The sequence below is a fragment of the Schistocerca cancellata genome, chromosome 11 (genome assembly GCF_023864275.1).
Source record: "Schistocerca cancellata isolate TAMUIC-IGC-003103 chromosome 11, iqSchCanc2.1, whole genome shotgun sequence".
Classification (NCBI taxonomy): domain Eukaryota; kingdom Metazoa; phylum Arthropoda; class Insecta; order Orthoptera; family Acrididae; genus Schistocerca; species Schistocerca cancellata.
In genome coordinates this window covers 153,552,341-153,566,598 of record NC_064636.1, presented here as the reverse complement: position 1 = coordinate 153,566,598, position 14,258 = coordinate 153,552,341, and the positions used below count along the sequence as shown (strand labels likewise).

Genomic DNA, 14,258 nt, shown 5'->3' with positions numbered 1-14,258 from the left:
AAGAGCTGTACTCTTTCCACCAGCAGCTGGCGTCGGCTCTTTCACTTCACTCAGGGGAGTGGATAGATCCAGTTAGCTGGTATCAACCCATTAAAGCAGAGTAATCAGCCACCTGCAGACAAAGTGTTAAATACAAACGCCTTAGTGCTACACCGTCGCAAGAAGATCCTCAGAGAAATATCATTAACTGTAGAGAGAAAGTAATTGACGATGTTACCTAGTCTGTAATAGGAAAGGGGCTAACTTTTGCACTTTCACTGACAACTATACCAGCAGCAGAATTTATCAGGACTGTGGAACAGTCTGCTCTTTTCCTTCCATAGGACGCTGTACGATGTGAAACAAACCATATGCCATACATTTACCAGGGCAGCTCCACCAAGGCCAAACATCTTCAGGGAGGAGACAGGTACTCTTAAGCAACTACGAGAAGATCTGAGACAGTCATTCTCCCAGCAGACAAAGGGAATTCTGGAATCCTGCTACCACATCACGTTTACAAACAAAAACTGTATGACTTATTACAGGGTGAAACATAACGGAGAACTGATGATTATCCTAATAACTGAGTGTAGAGGGAGACCATCAAATTTCTTCAATACACATTCCCAAACAAGAAGATGGTGAAGAAACTTTGTTCACGGGCAGCTGCGCCACCCAGAGATTAAGGACTATCTTAAGTCCACAAGCAGGAAATGCCTCTTTACCCAATTATTACAACAATGGTGCACCAATATATGAATTAACGAAACACCTGACCGTGATGCTCAACCCTTTTCTGAGCAAATGCCAAACACACTTACGAAATTCGCCGCATTTCATTTTGCCGCTCCGGAACATTCGATTGAGCCAAGAAGACTTCATGGAGAGCTTCGATGTGATATCTTTCCTAACAAGAATGCCTCAAAGAGACTTTCTAAGCCTCACTGGAGAAATGTTTGGACCAGCATTAACAAAGGTATTTGGATTCCTGTTCACATCAATCTACTTTTCGTTTGACAGAAATAATTATGAACAAACAGATTGAGTAGTGACGGGCTTTCCAGTATCACTTGTGGTGGCCAGTACACTGAAGTGACAATAGTCATGGCATAGCGATATGCGCATATGCTGATGGTGACAGTATTGTGCACACAATGTAAAAAGGGCAGCACGTTGGTGGAGCTGTCATTTGAACGGTGATTCACGTGAAAAGTTTTCCTACGTGATTATGGCTTCAACAGGGGCGTTAATATACTTAAAATGCAGATGATAGTTGGAGATAGATGTATTGAATGTAGGGAATTCAATGTTCTGAGATTCACAGCGTCGATAGTATGCCGACAACACCAAATTTCAGGCGTTACTTATCACAGACTACATAGTAGTTGATGGCCTTCACTTAATGAGCGAGAGCAGCAGCTTTTGCGCAGAGTTGTCAATGCAATAACGGCAGAAAGCAATGTATGATATAAGGCGAACGTATCCATTAGGAAAGGGCGGAGAAATATGTCGTTAATCGGCTGTGGTAGTAGACGAACGACATGAGTCCCTTTGCTAAGAGCATGACATCACCTGCAGCGCATCTTCTGAGCTCATGGCCATGTCAGTTGAACATTAGATGACTAGAGAACTGTGGCATGTTCAGATGAGTCCTGTTTCAGTTGGTAAAAGCAGATGGTGGGGTTCAAGTGTGGTGTGGACTCCATAGAGCCATGGACCCAAGTTGTCAACAAGTCACTGTGCTATCTGGCACTGGCTCCATAATGGTGTGGGCTGTGCTGACATGGAATGGACAGGGCCGTGGTTATGTTTGGCTGCTTGGAGACCATTTTCTGCCAGTTACACAGTTTATGTTCCTAAACAATGATGCAATTTTTATGGATGACAATGGACCATGTCGCCTGGCCACAGTTTTCACCATTGGTTTGAAGAACAGTTTGGCCACAATGAATCCCATCAAACATTTATGGGACATAACCAAGAGGTAAGTTTGAGCACAATATCCTACATTGGTACCACTTTCAAAATTATGGACAGCTGTAGTGGCTGCATAACTCAGTATTTCTGCTGCGGGCTTCAAACGACTTGTTCAGTCCATGCCACGTCGAGTTGGTTGCACTACAGGCTAGAGGAGGCCGACACGATGTTAGGAGATATCCTATGACTTTTGTCTCCACAGTGTATGCTTATTGAGGCATTTGAAGAATGAACCAAGATTCTACAGTCTACAAATCATCATGCTTTTTTTGATGTGTAGATTACACGTCATGAACCTGGCCACATGGGCGGTGACACTTACAAGACTGAAACTTCCTGGCAGATTAAAACTGTGTGCCGAACCGAGACTCGAACTCGGGACCTTTGCCTTTCGCGGGCAAGTGCTCTACCAACTGAGCTACCCAAGCACGACTCACGCCCCGTCCTCACAGCTTTACTTCCACATGTACCTCGTCTCCTACCTTCCAAACTTTACAGAAGCTCTCCTGTGAACCTAGCAGAACTAGCACTCCTGAAAGAAAGGAGAGCATCTGTAAAGTTTGGAAGGTAGGAGACGAGGTACTGGCAGAAGTAAAGCTGTGAGGACGGGGCGTGAGTCGTGCTTGGGTAGCTCAGTTGCTAGAGCACTTGCCCGCAAAAGGCAAAAGTCCCGACTTCGAGTCTCGGTCCAGCACACAGTTTTAATCTGCCAGGAAGTTTCATATCAGCGCACACTCCGCTGTAGAGTGCAAATTTCATTCTAGGAACATCCCCCAGGCTGTGGCTAAGCCATGTCTCCGCATTATCCTTTCTTTCAGGAGTGTTAGTTCTGCAAGGTTCGCAGGAGAGCTTCTGTAAAGTTTGGAAGGTAGGAGACGAGGTACTGGTGGAAGTAAAGCTGTGAGGATGGGGCGTGAGTCGTGCTTGGGTAGCTCAGTTGGTAGAGCACTTGCCCGAGAAAGGCAAAGGTCCCGAGTTCGAGTCTCGGTCCGGCACACAGTTTTAATCTGCCAGGAAGTTTCATATCAGCGCACACTCCGCTGTAGAGTGAAAATTTCATTCTACTTATAAGACTCTCTTCAACTCCTGAATTTGCTGCTAGACAATATCAAATTGCATGTGGATGTTCCACCACCAGCCAAGACGAAAACCTTATGATTAGTTAAGGATGACCTAGGACTCCAGAAACAGAGAGCCTACTCGTAATGCAACCGTTGCCAGTGTGTGAAACTGTTTATATGCCAGACTATCTGGACAATATAGGAGAGATGCATTGGGAATAATCGTTACACATTCAGCCAACAAAGACCACGGTGGCGGTGCACTGTATAGACATACCATGAATTACTAAGGCACCAAGTTGTTGCAACAGTCTCACAACGTCTAGTATTTATTCTCACAGAAGCTATAGAGATCTGACCATATGATGGACCAATGAATAAGAAAAGCGGTTTTCAATTAAGCAAAGCCTGGGACCCAGTCTTGTACACGACCTTAGCATAGCGGCAGTCTGTGTGGAATTATGCTCCCATCGCGACAATCAAATACTGTGCCTCCCCCAAGACCGTAGCAGGTCCACGCCTTGCGGCGCCGTCTGGAGGCGGTGAAACGGGGATGGGAGAGAGAAGATGTAAAGGTGGCTCAAAATGGTTCAAATGGCTCTGAGCACAAAGGGACTTAACATCTGAGGTCATCAGTCCCCCAGAACTCAGAACTACTTAAACCTGACTAAACTAAGAACATCACACACATCCACGCCCAAGGCAGGATTCGAACCTGCGACCGTAGCGGTTGCATGGTTCCAGACTGTAGCGCCTAGAACCGCTCGGCCACACCGGCTAGCATAAAGGTGGCATCCAGCAGATATCACCCCATTGTACTCCACTCTGTCCGCGGTGTGGTGCAAACCAAATGTGTGCGGCTAACTCTGTTTGGTGAAACATGTCATGAGAGAGCGACCTACCAGGTTTTCTCATAGCGCTAAGATAAAGTGAGAGATGAGTTGCTGTCTGGCGGAAGTTTTTGTGCCAGTGGCCACATCTGGACCCCACCTATGACAGATACAGAGCCTAACACCAACAATGAGACGGACAAGATCGGCACTCTTCTCATGTTGTGAACTCACCGCTGCCACATCGACTCCTTGGAGTGCAGGAGTAAAAGCTCGTCAGCAAAAGATCTTACTGCAGACTACCTGGAGATGGAAACCATGAGTAGATCGTCAATTGGTTGCATAGCTGCAGTGAAAATACAGCACTGAGACCAAATGTAGTCGGAAGGTTCTGTAGACATGGAGATGAAGATGCACCACCTTGGTATGGGGGGGGGGGGGAATATCTAATGGTATGATGAGGCGACTGTTTTTATCATGTACTGTTAACAATCCAGTAAGCTACACCACTAAGGCGCCGACTCCTGCTGCCGTCCCTGCTGACACAATGTCTCAGCTCGTCAGCAGGACGCTAATTGCTGCATCTGGCGAGGCTCATGACAAGTCTGTATTTCTGCCCGCCATCACATCTCACACAGAAACGACAGATGGACTGAAGATGGACAGAAGAAACTTTTCCGCCGCCCGGTGTGGCCGAACGGTTCTAGGCACTTCAGCCTGGAACCGCTCGACCGCTACAGCCGCAGGTTTCAATCCTGCCTCGGGTATGGATGTGTGTGATGTCCTTAGGTTAGTTAGGTTTAAGTAGTTCTAAATTCTAGGGGACTGATGACCTCATTGGGCGCTAATAACCTCGTTGTTGTGCGCCCTACAACACTAATAATCATCATCATCATAATAATAATCATCTGATGACCTCAGATGTTAAGTGCCATAGTGCTCAGAGCCATTTGAGCCATTTAGAAACTTTTCCACTCAGCGTGAGGACATGGAGGTTCCTCAAACCTCATGGAAGCATACTGCTGTGGCCACAGAGGAATCTGGAATCTTCCCCCACACAGGCTTGAGTGCACAGGCCAAAGCAGAAGATGAGAGTGTGGGGAATCTCTACATCTCTGTGTCAGCTAGACAAGAATGGTTTCATTGACGACCAAAAGCACACACCCAGAGCCATAGAGCTCCAGCATGTGCTACCAGCAACTGTGGAAATTGCAAACAGGTATGGCTAAATACATGAACCAGTAGAAGCGGATTGCACCACTCCTCCACAAAGCAAAGGAACTGCCTCACTCGCCGACAATCACTATTCAGTAATCAGGGGTTTCGAGATTTTTGACATCTTGTATGAGAAGATCGACTCCATCGCTAAACCCCGCAATCATCACAGTGGAGGAGGCTCTGTCCAGTACAGGGTCCATGTGGAAACTATTGAAGACTACCAGAGGCTCATAGAGCTTGTGGAGAAGGAGAAAACATTTCTTCACCCACAATGCCTAGCCACAGAAGCAGATGAAGGTGCTATTCCACCATCTTCCAATGAAGATAGAAGTGGAAGTCCTGAAGAAGCACCTCGCAGCTCTGGGTTCCCATGCCACTCTGCTGACCTGATGAAGTCACTCAGAACACACGTACTAGCTGATAACGTCGAAACTCAGAAAATTTTCCAGGAGGACGTCGCTGACATCTCAATGACGGTTAAGCCCCTCTGGGCAGAAAGCAGGAGAGCCCAATGCAATTTTTGTAATTTAAATTATTCTTAAAAGTAGAGTAATTTTAACTGTTAGTACATATCGATTGTAAGACATTAATTTCTTTTTTATGCATTTTAACCTGAAATATAATACATTGTATACAAAACCATATGAATTCTTTCAGTGAAAGATAATTTTCACTTATGCAGGAATCGATAGTATACATGGTATTGGTTATCTCTATAAAAAATGGTAATGTGAGAGGAGGGTGACTAGTTATAATATCCCCTTCACAAAATTCGGAAACAAAGTGTTTACAATATTTCGTGTTAGACTATAGGGTTTGACAAATGGTTTACAAAATGATGCCCAGGATAGCCGATAGATATACTGATGTATCTGATACATAAAATATTACAAAGAACATAAGAAAAATATTTACTATAAAAATCATAATCTATAGATATTTCAGAATATGGTATTCAGATTTTCAGATCTGTAGAACATACTGTTACAAGACAAATAATACGAGTTCAAAACTACAACATTACACCACTAAACATAGAATCAATTACAGAGACAGTTTAAATTACTAGAATTTATAAACTTTAAGTTAAGATCTATACAATAAAACTTTCAAAATCTCCAAAAGTGAAGAGAACGAATTTCAGAGCCTCAGTGTATGATGTGTGAGCCGACTCGAAAAACTCACAACGATGGGCACGGTCCAGAAGAATGTACTCAATCATGAGTAGGAATCAATCAGCCATATACATCATAGTATTTACCGATGTGTTGACTCATGAAAGAACAATTAAATGGAAGACATTATGACCTCAGTTTACGATGTGGGGAATGTCCAATGAATCCAAACCACATCAGGTACAAACCAGGAAAAAAGTGTCGACACAACAAAATGAATAAAGCCCATAATCATCTCACTAAGGTCAATAATATGTAAAGAGTAATTATGAGAAGCATCTAGCTTCAATCAATTGCTGTACATTCTCCATGAGTACACACTACACACACACACACACACACACACAGTCATGATGAGCAGGGGTACCCAAAACACAGCTAAGCATGAGTCCGTCCACAACTCAAGATCCAGTCAGATACAATACTGCAATACTCAGCATAAATTCACGTAAACATAGTCATAGTTAGCTTTGAATGATGACACAGTCCAGAAGCCTGTGACTGAAAATCAGAGCATGAAAGTAAAAATGTATACATCTTATTATATTTTCCATAGTAGTAAATGTGTTCCATGCTAACCGAGGTACACAAAGACCTAAAAGATTCACTTACAACTGATAAAAAAGTATATACTGATTTAAAGTTACATAATGATTGGAGAGTCAATACCCCAATAAAAAAACATGCCTTTTTGCGGAATAACACTGCCTTTAGCAGTCTTGGTTAACAATTCACAAACATCAGACACAACACACATTCCAGTTGACAGCTGCACGAGTATGTTACCCAGCACCCACGATCTCTTGCAAGACGACTGGTTCAGCAGAGTACACCATACAGCAATGTGGGGAGTGGATCTACCAACATCTTTCCTCCTTACACTTATCATGTTCTGTCAGATAGGTAACTTCCTGTCTAGCATTCACATCAGATTCTGAAACATTGTTTTGTGTACTAAATGTGTCCTTCAATACCTCCTTCCCATCACACAAGATACGCTCTCCATCTTCATTTTACATAGTCAGGTGAAATTAAAAAGTCTTCACATAAGAGACATTAATAAAGTTAAATGGAATGAAAAGAATGGACTAATAAGGTAATAACACAGATACTGCTCCTAATCTTTACAAGTTATGAATATTGTCCCATTTCAAAACTGTAAAAGCTCTACTCATTTAGTCTCATGGTATCTATATATCAAATTACAAAGCACAGATCCATTGCAGAACATATTATCTATGTGTATCATAGATCTTAACACAGTCAACAGATAAGACAGAACTTCAAAAATAACATCAACTGAAATACAAAATTCCAGTCAAATATAACAGAGTTATATAGTCTTACGAATCTACAGATAGATTTAAACTCAGTCAATGGATAAGATAGAACTCTAGAAACTATTTGTTTTTACATCCTAAATTCATGACAATGGAAAAAGAACAAACAAACAGACAAAAATTATATCATGCCTATATGGTTTCAGTTCAGTGATACTGTGTAATCCATACAACTTCTTGGATTTAGGATACACAAGCCTGTATGCATTAGGATGTGGGTTTTAAGGAATTTCGAATTGTTTAACATAAATACAGAAAAATTTCTTTCAACTCAGATGTCAACACTTTAGATTTCTCTTTGGCTTCCAACAGCATAAGATTTACCACTTCAAACTTAGAAACTCTGTCTTTACCGTCAGGTTTCGGCTTTCTCCTATCCCCCTGTTTTTTCATCATCTCCTTCAGCCAATAGATAAGACAGAAATTTGAAACTACATGATCTTACATACTACATTCACAGAAAACAAATCACAATCAAATAGGACCATAAATCTACAGACATAGTGAATATTTTCTTCCAGACTAGGTATTATTATGTATCCATGCTCACATGTGTTGTCCTCTATACTACATGTTAACAGTAGTTTACATTTTAGTTACTTGCTTTGTTTACAGTGGCACCGCTTATCTTTACATGTGCTATGGACATTTCCACAAAATTCTTACTATTTGGGATCTTGTGTCGAAGTTGTACAGATTTGTCACAAACAGAGCTACCTGAAAACAATTCTTTTCCAAATGATCTATCTTAATCGTAATGTATGGACGTCCAAAATCTGAGGAGGAGGAGATTAGTGTTTAACGTTCCATCGACAATGAGGTCATCAGAGATGGGGCACGAGCTCGGATTAGGGAAGGATGGGAAAGGAAATCAGCCATGCCTTTGCCTGAATCGAGTTAGTGAAATCATGGAAAACCTAAATCAGGATGGCCAAAGACAGGTTTGAAACATTGTCCTCCTGAATGCAAGTCCATGTGCTAACCACTGCGCCACCTTGTTTGGTACCTACAGCTGAATTATCATGACTGTTATAGGACACTTCATGCAAAAGATCACTTTCAGTTTCATCAAATGCTACAGCTACACTGTTCATGGAGGGTTTTATTAACTTAGCTGGTATCATAGCATTCCTTTGGATATACATGTTGCTAGGTAAAGATTGAACACAGTGAATGGGTTCCATAGCACAATTAACATCATTTATTATAGAAGGAAAACATAATGCATTACTGTCAAATTTACACTACCTACTTAGATCTTGTTTTACTTCATACCGCCAATTTGGATACAAATTCCGGCTAACAACAGCTAACTGATTCCAGAATGCAGCTTTACTGTTTGGATCATTACTCTACATGACATTAATGAAAAACTGCTTTGGCTGGACAGGTATTCCAAGTCTCTCACTTACATCATCATGTACATCACTTAACTTACCTGTATTCAGCAATACCTTTGAAACTTCATCACTCTTAAACTCCGCAAATACCTGATACTCCTCTTCATCATCATTATCATCATCATATTCTCCCAGAATTACTTCATCAACAACATCATTGGCAACACAAGTCTCATTACGAGCAAAGCCACACACCCTACCTACATTCGTTTGCAATAAGCTACCAGTCTCAGGCTTACCAACCTGTCATTTCACAGCTCTTATTCACATACATATCAAAAATAGCACCTACTTCTGATCAAATAAAGTTATCACCGGTTTAACATACATCAAGAACACTGTTTTCTGACCAAGAGAAGAGATCATTAGTACATACTACATCAAAATTCTGATTACTCTCACATTCTGGTTTGTGATTAGTACCTACATCATTATAATTAAACATAGTATTCCCAAATTTTTGATCAAAACATGAGAAATCTGACATTCCTTCTGTTCAACTTCAGATACCTGTGCCACATTATTAATAGTGTTATTATTGTCTAAATATAAGTGTAAATTGGGGGGGGGGTCCTGTAGTTGTTGTGTTTCCTCATCCCAAAACTGTGGACCTTCAGTGAGGCAGACTGCCATTTCCCAAATAGTTGCCTCTATGATTGTTTTTCTATTATATTGCCTATAGTTATTCCAATTATGCCTATTCTGCTGATGTTGAAAATTTGTGTCTCTATTACCATTTCGACCCAGATAGAAGTTACCACCATCTCTGTTTCTTTAGTTGTTACCATTGTGATCTCTATTATTATTGTTATTATTATTATTATCATTATGGTACACGTTTCTTTCTACTGTCCTATCCAGCCTGTCAACATATAGTAAACTGTTCAAGGCAATTATCAGGTCTGTGTACTAAATCCCACTGCAATTTTTCTGGTAATCTCCTTTTTAATGCATCAATTAATGTTATTTCATCAATTCTTACAAAAGTCTTTCAGTGTACTGTCCTTTTACCTATACTTTGGACCGTTCAGAAATTCACTTTTAAGTCTCCCTGGTTCATCTTTTACAAAAATTTATTTAAAAAACTTTTTTCGTAACTTTGGTATGGCTCCCACTGATATATGTTTACATGTACCAACGACACCACTTCACCTTCAAGATATATTTTAACAAATTTGATATTTCGGTCGTCACTCATACCTGACACAAAACTGTCTCTGCAGTGATGCAGAAAATCCACTGGATGTAAATTGTCTGATGGAAAATTTTTGATTGGAATGTCAGACAACGCAATAGCATTGTTTGAATAAAGACCTTTGTGAATACAATTTTCGTGAACTACTGAAATTTTTTGACCTAAAACATTTACATTAGTTAGCATATTGTTTTCAACATTTAAATGTTTTGATCTAAAGTACTAAAGTTCTGTTCCATTCTTTCTGCTATGGTTTTCCATTCAACTCTGTCATCAACATTCTTCCCTTGTTGTCCAGACAAGGCCACGAACTCATTTTCCAAAACAAAAAATGTATCTTCTAATACACTGACGTTTCCATCCACAGTTTTTAATCCCTCTGACAATCCACACACACACACACACACACACACACATATATATATATATATAAACTTAAAACTGTGAAAAAGTCAAGAGAATATAAAAATATGTCCCTACACAACAGAAAAGCTTTTTCACTTCCTGTTAAGTGTTGTTGTTGTGGTCTTCAGTCCAGAGACTCGCTTGATGCCGCTCTCCATGATACTCTATCCTGTGCAACCTGCTGCAACCTACATCCTTCTGAATCTGCTTAGTGTATTCATCTCTTGGTCTGCTTTTATGATTTTTACCCTCAACACTGCACTCCAATACTAAATGGGTCATCCCTTGATGCCTCAGAACATGTCCTACCAACCGATCCCTTCTTGTAGTCAAGTTGTACCACAAATTTCTCTTCTCCCCAATCCTATTCAGAACCTCCTCATTAGTTATGTGATCTACCCATCTAATCTTCAGCGTTCAACACATTTCGAAAGCTTCTATTCTCTTCTCGTCTAAATAATTTATCGTCCATGTTTCACTTCTATACATGGCTACACAATACTTTCGGAAAAGACGTCCTGACACTTAAATCTATACTCCATGTTAACAAATCTTTCTTCTTCAGAAACGCTTTCGTTGCCATTGCCATCCTCTCTACTTCGACCATTATCGTTATTTTGCTCCCCAAATAGCAGAACTCATCTAATACTTTAAGCCTCTCATTTCCTAATCTAATTCCCTTAGCATCACCTGATTTGATCCGACTACATTCCATTATCCCCGTTTTGATTTTGTTGATATTCATCTTATATCCTCCTTTCAAGACACTGTCCATTCCATTCAACTGCTCTTCCAGGTGTTGTTCTACCTCTGCAGAATTACAATGTCATCGGCAAACCTCAAAGTTTTTGTTTCTACTCCATGGATTTTAATTCCTACTCCGAATTTTTCTTTTGTTTCCTTTACTGCTTGGCAATATACAGATTGAATAACATCAGGGATAGGTACAACCCTCCCTCACTCTCTTCCCAACCTGCTTCCCTTTCATGCCCCTCGACTCTTATAACTGCCATTTGGTTACTGTACAAATTGTAAATAGTCTTTTGCTCCCTGTTTTGACCCCTGCCACCTTCAGAATTTGAAAGAGAGTATTCCTGTCAACATTGTCAAAAGCTTTCTCTAAGTCTGCAAGTGCTAGAAACGTAAGATTGCCTTTCCTTAATCTATCTAGGGTCACTATTGCCTCACGTGTTCCAACAGTTCTACGGGATCCAAACTGATCTTCCTCGAGGTCGGCTTCGTCTGTAAAGAATTCGTGTTAATATTTTGTAGCCGTGACTTATTAAACTGATAGTTCGGTAATTTTCACATCTATCAACATCTGCTTTATACGGAATAGGAATTACTGTGTTTGTCTTAAAGTCTGAGGGAATTTCGCCTGTCTCATACATCTTGCTCATCTACGTCCTCTTCCGTTTCCATAATATTACCCTCATGTTCACTGCCCTTGCATAGACCCTCTATATACTCCTTCCACCTTTCTGCTTTCCCTTCTTCACTTAGAACTGGGTCATCTTTATCAATGTCCTCTTCCGTTTCCATAATATTACCCTCAAGTACATTGCCCTTGTATAGACCCTCTATATACTCCTTTCTGCTTTCCCTTCTTTGTTTAGAACTGGGTTTCCATCTGAGCTCTTGATACAAGTGATTCTCTTTCCTCCAAATGTCTCTTTAATTTTCCTGTTGGCAGTATCTATCTTACCTCTTGTGATACATGCCTCTACATCCTTACATTTGTCCTCTACCCATCCCTGCTTAGCCTGTTTGCACTTCCTGTCGATCTCATTTTTAAGACGTTTGTGTGCCTGTTTGCCTGCTTCATTTACTATATTTTTATATTTTCTTCTTTCTTCAATTAAATTCAGTATTTCTTCTGTTACCCAAGGATTTCTACTAGCCCTCGTCTTTTTGCTTACTTGATCCTCTGCTTCCTTCACCATTTCATCTCCCAAAGCTACCCATACTTCTTCTACTGCATTCCTTCCCCCGTTCTTGTTAATCGTTCTCTAATCCTCCTTCTGAAACTCTCTAAAACCTCTGGTTCCTTCAGTTTATTCAGGTCCCATCTCCTTGACTTCCCACCTTTTCGCAGTTTCTTCAGTTTTAATCTACAGTTCATAATCAATAATTTGTGGTCAGAGTCCACATCTGCCCCTGGAAATGTCTTACAATTTAAAACCTGGTTCCTAAATCTCTGTCTTATCATTACATAATCTATCTGAAACCTTCCAGTGTCTCCAGACCTCTTCCATGTATACAACCTTCTTTCATGATTCTTGAAATCTGAGGGTATTTCGCCTGTCTGATACATCTTGCACACCAGATGGTAGAGTTCGTTAGCGCTGGCTCTCCCAAGGCTATCAGTAGTTCTAATGGAAGGTTTTCTATTCCCAGCGCCTTGTTTCGACTTTATCTGTGCAAAATTCTACCAGGCGGCTTCCTCTTTCGATCCTTACCCTCAGTCCATATGCACCTACTAATTTTTCTTCTCTTCCTTTTCCTACTATCGAATCCCAGTTACACATGACTATTAAATTTTCGTCTCCCTTCTCTATCTGAATAATTTCTTTTATCCCACCATACATTTAATCAATATCTTTGTCATCTGTGGAGCTAGTTGGCATATAAACTTGTACTACTGTGGTAGGCGTGGGCTTCCTGCCTATCTTTGCCACAATAACGTGTTCGCTATGGTGTTTGTAGTAGCTTACCCATGCTCCTATTTTTTTATTCGTTATTTAACCTACTCCTGATTTACCCTTATTTGATCTTGTATTTATGACCCTGTATTCACCTAACCAGAAGTCTTGTTCCTCCTGCCACTAAACTTCACTCCTCCTGCCAGCAAACTTAACTAATTCCCAATATATCTTGCTTTAACCTATCCATTTTCCTTTTTAAATTTTCTAAACTATCTGCCCAATTAAGGGATCTGACACTCCACGCTCCGATACATAGAACGTCAGTTTTCTTTCTCCAGATAAGTATATCTATCCAAAACTTGTACCTTCAGGAACTGGATCCTATCGATATAATTTCTCCCATGAACACAAGACACACATATACTGAAATTCAATTTTTGCTTAAAGAAAAAAGTATTTAGATGCAAAAAGACCAAATATCTTTCTTCCCATGTCTTCAATGATTCAGTATCCTCAAAAAGCTAGATACTTCCAACACATATACTTCTAGGGAAAGAATTTACATCATCCTGTCATCTACTTAAATGAGTGGTTATTTTAATCCTTTAGAACCATGTTTTGAAATTCCCCACATTGATATTACGTGAACTGGAAAATTAGATGCTTCCCACTGACCATCACTAGCGGTGTCTGATTAAAAGAACTTCTGATCCTTCAGGTATCAGAATCTTCCTTCAGATCTGATTCACTGTCAAAAAGATTCCATTCAGTATTGATTATTCACATCTATACAAATTACTACAATCTCGAGAGACTTACGGAACCATTTATAGAAAATTAATTTAGTGTCGCTTTTTAACAATAGTTTTAAGTTTTGCTGATGACTATCGCTGCTTCTCTGGTGACAAAAGCCCACCAGGTATTTCTTCGTTTGTTGTGTGTCTCTCGTGTCACCATCAGCTCCAGTTCTTTTTTCTTCCTAACACCAAAGCCATTCACACCTAAGAAAGTTGACTCATTTAATATTGAT

General features: G+C 40.4%; 1 non-coding gene across 1 annotated transcript; it reads left to right on the top strand.

Moving 5' to 3' along the window:
* The first annotated feature begins 2,880 nt into the window (after positions 1-2,880).
* On the top strand, positions 2,881-2,955 carry Trnas-aga (transfer RNA serine (anticodon AGA)). The gene has a single exon. It is a non-coding gene; the product is annotated as a tRNA-Ser (tRNA).
* The last annotated feature ends 11,303 nt before the right edge of the window (positions 2,956-14,258 follow it).